Raw genomic sequence first — 10019 nt, forward strand, 5'->3', positions numbered from 1 at the left:
TAGAAGACCTTGAAAGAAACACACTCCACTCTTGCTTTCAGCAAATTTATTCTGATTGTGAAAACATCTGGAAATTATCCACAGTTCTTATCTCTGTCAGATAGTCCATGCATCCTTCCCATAAACTGACAGAGCCAATGCCTAGGACAGGATGCGATTATCCACTAAAACCCTTTTCCTAGTGCAAGACTGAGAAAAAATGTCATCAAAGGTTTTCTCAGCAAATACTGTTAGGGAAAGAAAGTGGTAGGAAGAAGTGTTTTAAATGTGAATAAAAGAAACAGGAATTACAAAGAGAGCGAAGAGAAGGAACGTTGTTGGTAGTAGCTGAGCAGAAACTAGAGGCAAGTGAAGACTCTAGGAAAAACATGCAGGAGGAGACTTGGACAATAAAACTGTGTTCCTGATGGAGAGGTCTCCCATGGAGGACTGACCCTGAACTGTCAGAGATTTGAAGAATGAGAGGCAGGTGATTGAAAGACCCTACAGAGGATAACCCTTGGGAGTCTTTGTCCGGAGGAAGTTATTCCCGGTTTCAAAATTCCAAAACTGTTATCTGAAATGACAACTGTTTTTAATTGATCATGACATGCTCAAAGCACACTTAATAGGATGTGAATAATCAGGACAGCTGCTTTGGTGACACAAAATGCAGAGAAAACATTTTGGTCCTATTTCATAGAATGTGTTCTGTGTCACTTACACACTCCGATCACAGCTAATCAGGCTGCTTTCTTGGAATACCTTTGGCTTTTAATTACCCTGTCAATTAGAGTTAGAGGTATTAATGTGGCAGTGAAATGATACAGATTGCTCCTGGGTTCTGTTCTCTACTTGTTTGCATTCATCAGCCTTGAAAGGGGAAGAGTTTACACATTGTCTTGACACAGATGCTAATAAGCCTAAAATGAGAGATACACTGCATCAAATAAATAGGTGCCAGCAGCCACGAGGAGAACAAGCTCAGTTAATGGCACAGTATAGTGCAGTAATGAAGAGGTAGAGAGCATAGGCTCCTGGCTACAGCACAAAATGCCTCTGTTTCTCAAGAATGAATGGATCTAGCCATTGGGTAGATAAAGGAATTTTAGAAGAGGGGACTGATGGCAAAAAACAGCCTCAGATGAAGAAAATGGAGCAGAATATAATGCATTCTATTAACACATGATCTTTAAAGTAATAGAAATTGTTTGAAACTGAATAAATTGAAGTAATTTCAAACTGAATTGAATAAGAGAAACATTCTTAAAGTAAATAAAATTATGCTGATGTATATCTGAGAAAATGAGGACTCTGATTCAAAGTCCCATATTTATGTGCAAAGCATTTGGGAGGATATTTTTTGGTTTTACATAACCTGGATTAAGTAGGACAAAGTGTAAGAATGAGAACTATTATTAATGCCATATGACAGGCTGTATCAACTTTTATCAAATGTACATGGTTTTGTGCAGATCATTCCTTGCTTATTGCTTCCATAATCCTTAGTAGTGCAAATGTCTATGGTGTCCCTTGGTGCTTAAAATACATTTGGTTTGCGAGGTAAGTTAAAACATACATAAAATCCACACACATCAATTATTTCTTTATGTGGCTCATAGAAGTTTTATCATGCAGTGACTTTAATGAGTTCTGTATTCGCACATTCTTACCCCTGAAATGCGTTTGAGGCCTTGCTCAGCAAACTCATTCTCTCAAGCAGTTTTGTATGCAAAATAGAATCTTAGGACTTCTATGATCTTAATGGATATATCTGATTGGAGAAAAAAAAAAGTATAAACAGTATAAACAGTGGATGCTGCTAGTCACACCACTGATAAACTTTAGATAATCCTAAAATTCAGAGTAGTTCTCCTTCATTTTGACTTCAGCTTATATATTGTGGGCTTTTTTTCAGATTTGACAGCAAGTACACTAGTCTTTCATCTTCATTTAGGTTCTTGTTCTCATTTTAGTGCACAGGGCTTCAGTACTTGTACTGAAAACACTGAAAAGAAAATGATAAGAATTCACACCGCAGGATTACTATCACATCAAATCATTAGGTTTTATAATCACTATAAAAAACACATTCACTCCCTCTCCAAGATTTTAAGGCCTAAACTACCTTTCAGAAGCCTCTTTAAGAATTGCAATTTTCCTAACGGTCCATTATAGCAGTATCCCTCTCAGATGAAGGGCAGCAGATCATTTAAAGAGCATAGATTCTTTGAGTTAAGGTTAACAGCCGCCTGCGTTTATTTTAGAAAGACCATTCTGATTGTTAGAGATGCTTCTCTGGACCCTGGTAAAAACATGGTAAATCTTTGGGGAGAAGGCCATTTGAGACAGTTCTAGGTAGTGACTGAATACATATTAAATTAGTATTTACTCCATATGTCACAACTTGATTCTAAGATGAAATTTTACACCTTCACAATTTAAAATTCTACAGACTGATTAATTGAAATTCCTTGCAGTATATTTCTTGACAGTCTTTTTTGTATTCCCCTTCCCAACCTCACAATAGAAATACCTTGCATAGTATAATAGCTTCCCTGGTATCTTTTAGAAGATTCTTCAGAGAGTTGGAAAGAGAAGCCACAAGTTCCAGCCTCCGGAAGTCTCTGTTCATGGGATTAAGAGCTCTGCTCTCAGATTTTGCATAGCCATGACTTCTGGCACACTTCTGCATTGCAAACCTATGCTGCAGACTCCATGCTCAGCAGCCAGAAACTGGCTGTCACCATTACCTGTTTTCTCTCAGCTCCTTCCTGTTAGCTCATATAGCCACAGTATCATGAGGCAAACAAAGGAGTTACCTTGGTATGTTTCCAGTTCTTGCAGTGGATCACAGCAAAGAAAGCCTGCTTGCTCAGAATAACAGCTGGAAAATCAAGTCCCATCATTAAAAGTACTGGACACCACTTTTCTGTAGACCTTCTGGGCTGTTGTTTTTCTCTGTCTTATGCACAGGAATAGAAGGAAGACGTAGCTGGAAACAATATAGAAATTCAGGATCCATTAGAATTTATCACCACAAACCTCTGTGTTATTAGTGTGCTAGCCTCTGGGATAATACATTTTCCAGCCATGTCTAACTAGCAATGATCAGTATCATTAGCTTATTTTCTACAAATCATCATGACAACATACTGCCATCAGATGTTGGGATGCCATTTTCATGAGCAATGGATCAGTGAGACCTTGGAGGCTGTGATAGGGCTTCTTTTTTTCTTTACAATCTCCAGTGAGTCTCATTTCGTTTCACTGAGGACAGGAACTGTTCTGAGACAGCACCTCATGAAGGAGCTGCATGACAAGATAGTATTGAAGACCTTTATTCTCTCTCCCATGTATTTAAAAGTGCAGGTAACTGAACAAAGAAGAGAAGCATGGTCTTCCTCTACTTTCCTGCTGCTAAAATAGAAAACTCCTTACATTATCATAATACCTGTTCTAGAGAGGGGAAGAAAGTATCCTGGACCAAGGCAAAGGCCACAATTCTTGACAGAGTGGAACAGAATGGGGTTTGGATGCCAAAATAAATGTAGACCAGAGCCATTTCGTATGGCATACGTTTTAAATCTACCTTTCTTGTATTAGAATATCACCGCTATCTAATAGTCTGTCTATTCCCAAAGACTTCTGCATCCACCTGCATGTGACTTTATCTTTGTTTTTGCCACAGTTCAGTAAGCACTTCCATAGAGACATCAAAGAAAACAATAGTAACCGAATAATGTTAGCATTTGATGTTATAGAAATAAAATAATATATCTGAAGCAGAATAGAGCCACAAGATAAATGTCTTCAGAGTCAGGAAAAAAAATAATGTCATGGCTTTAACCTGTTTACATGAAAGTATTCTCTCCGGTGGGATAATCAAAGTTTCAAAGATGTTGTCCTATATAATATCAAATTCTATTACTATTCAGCAAGGGAAAAGCTATTCCCTTAAAATCGGGGTCCTCTTAAAGAGCTTCCAGCAGGAAAAAGCTTGTATTGTGTGCACAAGCAAATACAGAAGGCATCTCAGAGGGAAATGTTAGCCTCAAATTAATTTCTGCCAGATCTGATTGAAAAACTCACACATATCTGTCCATTGGAGGTTTGTGACCTGACTCTGCCTGACTGGGATTTGGTAATCCAATAGAGACTCCTACAAAACATTTATCAGTTGTGTTGTAGTCAAGAAATAAAGCTGAAGAAAGCGAGTAACAAGAGTAAAGTTAGAACAAAGAGAATTTTTATTTGATCTCTCTGCTGATTCATTTGTTCGGTGACTAAAAAAAGTGTGCCCATAATCAGGAAAAAGGACACATACAAAACAAACAAACAAACAAATAAAATCAAAACCAAATGTCATCAAAAACAAACAAACAAACAAAAAAAACAAAACAACCCAGCAACTTAGAAATAAAAATTATTTTAAAATGCTATGCTAATATTATCTAGTCTTATTGCACTGCTTCTGAACCAAATTGTTTTGTTATGATTCACCCCATAGGATTTTCCCTATCGAGTCAAGGTAAAATCCTTAATTTCTTGTGCGCTTGTTGCTGCTGGCCACCACTGAGTCCAATCTAAAAGTGGACAAGAGCTAAATCTTTCCTCATGTGGCTAGTTTTGGAAAACCGTCCCATTAATCTTACACTCAGATTCTCAACTGGCTACTCAGCTTTCACTTTTTTCTGTTTCTTACCCTTAAAACTTTAACAGCTCAAACAAACAAAAAACCCATAACTTAAATCTCTTGAGTAAATATTCCATTTTTTAATCACTTCTTGTGCAAATAAGGTATGGAAATGTTAAGGCAGACATTGCCACATAGTTGATATAACACTGGACACAGCCAAACCCCTACTTCATTCTGGAAGCCCCATGCTAACTGCAGAGACACAGTTCTTTCTTTTGACACAATAAAACGAGACAGAATCAACATCTGCTGTCAGCCATTCAGAAAAAGAACATTGAATTTTATGGTTATTTTAAGTAGGATTGCACACCATTCTGAACTTCAGCCTTATTATATCACTTATTTCATAATGAGACATAACTGAGACACAGCTTCTGATCCGAATTGCTCACTATTCGGAAACCGTGTTAAGTTTCATTCAGTCGAATTAAACTGACTGAGGCAGCTGTATCTAGTCTCAGAAATTTTCTTCAGTTTATATCATATTTCATTACAACAGCTTTTTAGGATCTTTAAATGAATGAAGAAGATTGGGAAAGAGTGTAAAGGAAGTAACAGGAAACTGAAAGGGGGGGAAAAAATTAAAATAGAAATTTTTTTATGATGAAGAGCAGGGACCGTGAAGGCAAGGAAATGGGACGTGGGCATCTGAATGGGAATGGATATTGAGGGAATGGGTATTGAATATGAAGAAAAGGGGCAGGAGGCTGAGAGAGATATAGAGTATAATTTTCAGAAACAAGACCCTCCAGTTTCTTCCAGAGCTTCTGGGTAGAGAGGGAAATGAGTGTGCTAGGTCTTATGCCTGTGGAGGTCCACCTTGCGCAAAAGATCTAATGAGGAACCAAAATGCATGACTCTTGCATGCTAAATGGTGTGCCCTTAGGACAATAATTAAGCTACTTTCCTTTATTATTATTATTATTATTATTATTATTATTATTATTATTATTATTATTATTATTATTATTATTATTTTCACCAAGTGATTTACTCCAAGTTTTTGGGGCCCAGTCAGGAGAAAGCAGTGGTTTACACCTTGGTGACCACAACAGAAACATGCTATAACTTCACTGCTATTTCTGCTTCCATAAGGTATTTGTCTATAGAAGTGGCATGCTAAAATCTAGCAGAATTACCTACTTTTTCCTTCTATTTTGATATGATTTTTCCAGACTAACAAAGGAGATAAATGAGGAAAGAACACCATCAGAAGTTCACTTGTACAGTGAATGTGAACTGAGAAAAATGGAAAAACAGATGCATTACCAGTGCAACCACACAAGTCTCTAGTAAATCAAAACTTGCTAAATATTTTGTGCTTTATCCCTCACTTTTGCAATTCACATGTATTCATTCACTCTGAGGTACTGTAGAATGCCACCACTTTTATTTGTTGTAACATTTTTCATTGTACGTTCCCCTCTTATCTTCTTTATCTACCACAACCAGATAACACTGTATTTTTAACAGGCATCTCTATTAGGGTATTGACTAAGTGGTTCCCAAGTCCTCTATCACAAGTCACTGAAACAACAAGATAGGTAAAGTAGTTATTGATATCTTCTACTGCCTGGGTAGCTGACACTAATTCCAACTATTTTTGGAGAAGGAGGAAAAGAGGCAGTGTAAAAATAAACAAATAGCATCAATTCAGAATCTAACTGCAGTCAATTGTCGCCACTTTTCTGCCCCCCAAAAATTACTATGGGACATAAAATGAAGTTTGCAGACTATCACAGCTCATCACATTCTTCTCAAGGAACTAAAGTTGAAGAGCCTGTGCCTTTAGGATGTATAATTTTTAGGAATTACGATGAATACATTTGAGTACCATGAAACAGTAATGTTTATGTGGAGTAAGGTCTCTTAAACATAAGACTCCACGAATACAAGATAAAGCAGGAGCTAAACTATCCACAGCTGAGATGGAATAGACAAAAACTACACATCGTTTGGAAAGTCCAAAATGAGTGGTTGGCCATAACTGCTTACAATACCCATGCTCAAGAAAAGCAAGTGGCATGATGGAATAATTTTTCAAGCACAGGTAGACTTTCAAAAAGACTGTATAATTCAGTTATGGAACTCACTACAACTGGATTTTTAGATTGGTTGTTTTGGGGATTTTTTTCCACTTTTAACCAAGGGTACAAGATCATAGGAAGTCAGGAAGATCTCCTTACTTACACCTCATTTTTACACTGTTTTGCTAAACACTGAGAAGAAACCACAGCACAGTAGTTGTCATGTTTTTCATTAAGGCAAAACTGCCACAGGACTAGAAATATGTGACTGCTGAGTCCCACAGTCTTTTTTATTTCTTTTTTTTTTTTTTTATCTTACAGTTCCAGTTCTGGGAATCTTTATTGCATGAGAATCTCAAATTTCAGCTAAAATCTTAAACTTCTAATGATGGTATGTGTTAAGAAAGATAAAATATATATATGTAAAATCACTGTGCTACATAGCCTAAAAAATATGGAGAGAAAGTAAGTCTATGCACATTTCATTTCTGTAATTTAAGCTAGTCTTATAATTGTGGCTTACGATTTCTGAACACTAAGGGGACTCATAATTTTGTTCCTGTATCAGACCTGTTAGTACACTAGGTATATTCTACATGCAGAACTTCAGAAAAAAAAAAAAAAAAAAAAACAAACAAACAAACAAAAAAAACAAAACACACATGAAACATCTTTCCATCAACTGGCTACATAAAATACTGTATTATCTTTCAGAACTTTGAGAAGTTTTGTTGAATTCAGTGAGCACCCACAACTTCTATCAAAGTCTGGTCTAGAATGCCTTGATGAAAAGCCTTGTGAATAACTATCCTCAGTTCTACTGTGTACCTTGAATACCAACAATCTTACAACAGGCCAAGAAACACATAGATATTCGGTTTGAGCAGGGGCACAGAACTGCTCATTTAGAACTTGCAATGGTCTAGTGGACTTGCAGGCAGGTGGAGGGGCAGGGAGAGGAGCTCAGTCCTTGTTTCCTTAGCAGGACCTGTAACCTGTGTTGACAGTGCTGCTAATATTTGCTGTCTGAAAGACGGACTGCTAATGAATGAATTTCAAACACAGCAGCTTTGTAGCTCTCCTGGAGTAGAAACAAACTCTGCCATGGTTCAGAAAAAACTTTGAAAGGGAGATGGCATTTTTAAAATTTCTCTGCATAATTTAAAGTTTTGCAAGACAACAAGGTTGAAGAAAACAGGCATGGCATCATTAAAGGAACATCATGTCATGGTCTATCTTCTGACATTTTTACACGTGATTTTAAGAAAATATCCAAACTTCTGGTGTAGCAGAAATTAACAAGTAGACTGCACAGATGCTGTTTTGTAATATTTCTGTTCTACTACTGTCCTCGGTGAAGGGTTAAAAGAAACTGCAGCTATGCAGTCTGGTTACTGTCTGAGACACCTGAACTGAAATGTTGTATTTGTGATCACAGTCAGTTCTGAACCAGTTAAAATCTTTGAATATAATCACACCAGCAGCCTGGGAAAGATTTCACTAACACAGAAAATACAACACAACAAGTACAGGAAAATAGTACGTCCCCTGTCTTTATACTGCTGGCTTGACTAAAGTGCTTCAGTATAAGCAGAAAGTCAGCTAAAGCAACAATTCAAAACCCAAAAGCATTTCAGAAATCTTAGAGTAGAAACATCGGGACTTTTGTTTTCTGGTTCTCATCAGAATTAATTAAATATATTCACTCTGAATTGCAGAATTCTAACCTTGTAGAGTGTAGAATTTTTTTAGTGTTTATTTGTTTCATTATTTTTGTTTCATTCATGATCTTTAAAAGCATGTTTCTAAGCTTGCAAGGTAATTGTTCTTATCAAAGAAAGAGGCAATTTGAAGAGTAAAACTTTAAATATTCTCCTTCTAAAGTTGAAACAACTACCTAATATAATTGTCTCTTATCTCTCTACCAGTTTAACAGCAATAATCAGAATTATTTAGTGTGTTGTTGTTTTTTTCACATTCTACAATTTGTTTATAGGTAGCAGAAAACTCTGTTATCTGCACTATACTAGTTCTGTAATTAGTACAGAGTATAGCAAGGGAAAAGCAGGTTATAAAATGGATGTCTGAAGACAAATTGCAAATGGAGAGAAAGTTTCTATTGGCAGCTCAGAAAGATAATCACGACCTTCCCTAACCTCTGGACAATACTTGTTTAGCTCTGAAAGAGCTTTAGTGACTAAGCACTCTGCTTCCATAGCATACACAGGTCACTTTAAAAGTAAAGCATCCTATTTATTTCCACAGGAACAACAGATACAAAGAACATAGTACCGCTACTTGATAGAATCACAGAATTTTTGGGCTGGAAGGGACCTCAAGGATCATCACATTCCAACTCCCCCAGCCACAGGCAGGGTTGCCAGCCACTAGATCAAATACTCGATCTGCTTGCCAGGGCACCACTCAACCTGGCCTTAAACACATCAAGGAACGGGACATCCACAACCTCCAGCACTGCACCACTCTCTGTAAAAAATCGTCCCTTGACAACTAATCTAAATCCTTTAGTTTAAAAACATCCCCCCTTATCCGATCCCTACATACCCATGTTAAAAAAAAAAAATAAATTCCCTCATGTTTATAAACTCCCTTTAAATACTGGAAGGATGCAATTAGATTTGACTGCAGCCTTCTCTTTTCCAGGCTAAACAAGACCAGTTCCTTCAGCCTACCTTTATAGAAGAGGCACTCCAGCCCTAGGATCATCCTCATGGTCTTTCTCTGGACCCTCTCCAAAAGTTCCACATCCTTCCTGTGTTGGGTGCCCATGACTCTTATGCAATACTACAACTGAGGCCTCAAGAGGCCAGAATAGACCTCCCTCAGCCTGCTGGCCATCCTTCTTCTGATTAAACCCAGGATGCCATTAACCTTCCAGGCTGCATACGCACACTGCTGGTTCATGTTCCAATCTTCATCAGCCACAACCCCTGTGTCATTCTCAGCAGGGCTACTCTCAGGGATTTCTTCTCCCAGCTTTTATGCATATCTAGGATTGCCTTAGCACAAGCGCAGAAACTTGTACTTTGCTTTGTTGAATCTCATTAGGTTTGTAAGGACCCACCTTTCAAGTTTACTGTGGTCCCGCAAGCCTTGAGCACATTCTCAACAAATTTTTGAACACTGCCACCACCATTAGCAATGCATTTCTCGGCAGCTGTGAACAAAATCCTTCATGTCACACTCACAAAAATCTGTACCAGCAGAAGTGACCTACTGTTGCTGACATCACCAATGAAACACACCGCCCACTGCCTCGCTGTGCTCACATCCACTCTTTGGTTTTCATAAAC

Source organism: Coturnix japonica, chromosome 2, assembly GCF_054131305.1.
Source record: "Coturnix japonica strain WE chromosome 2, WE-NBRP24, whole genome shotgun sequence".
NCBI lineage: Eukaryota > Metazoa > Chordata > Aves > Galliformes > Phasianidae > Coturnix > Coturnix japonica.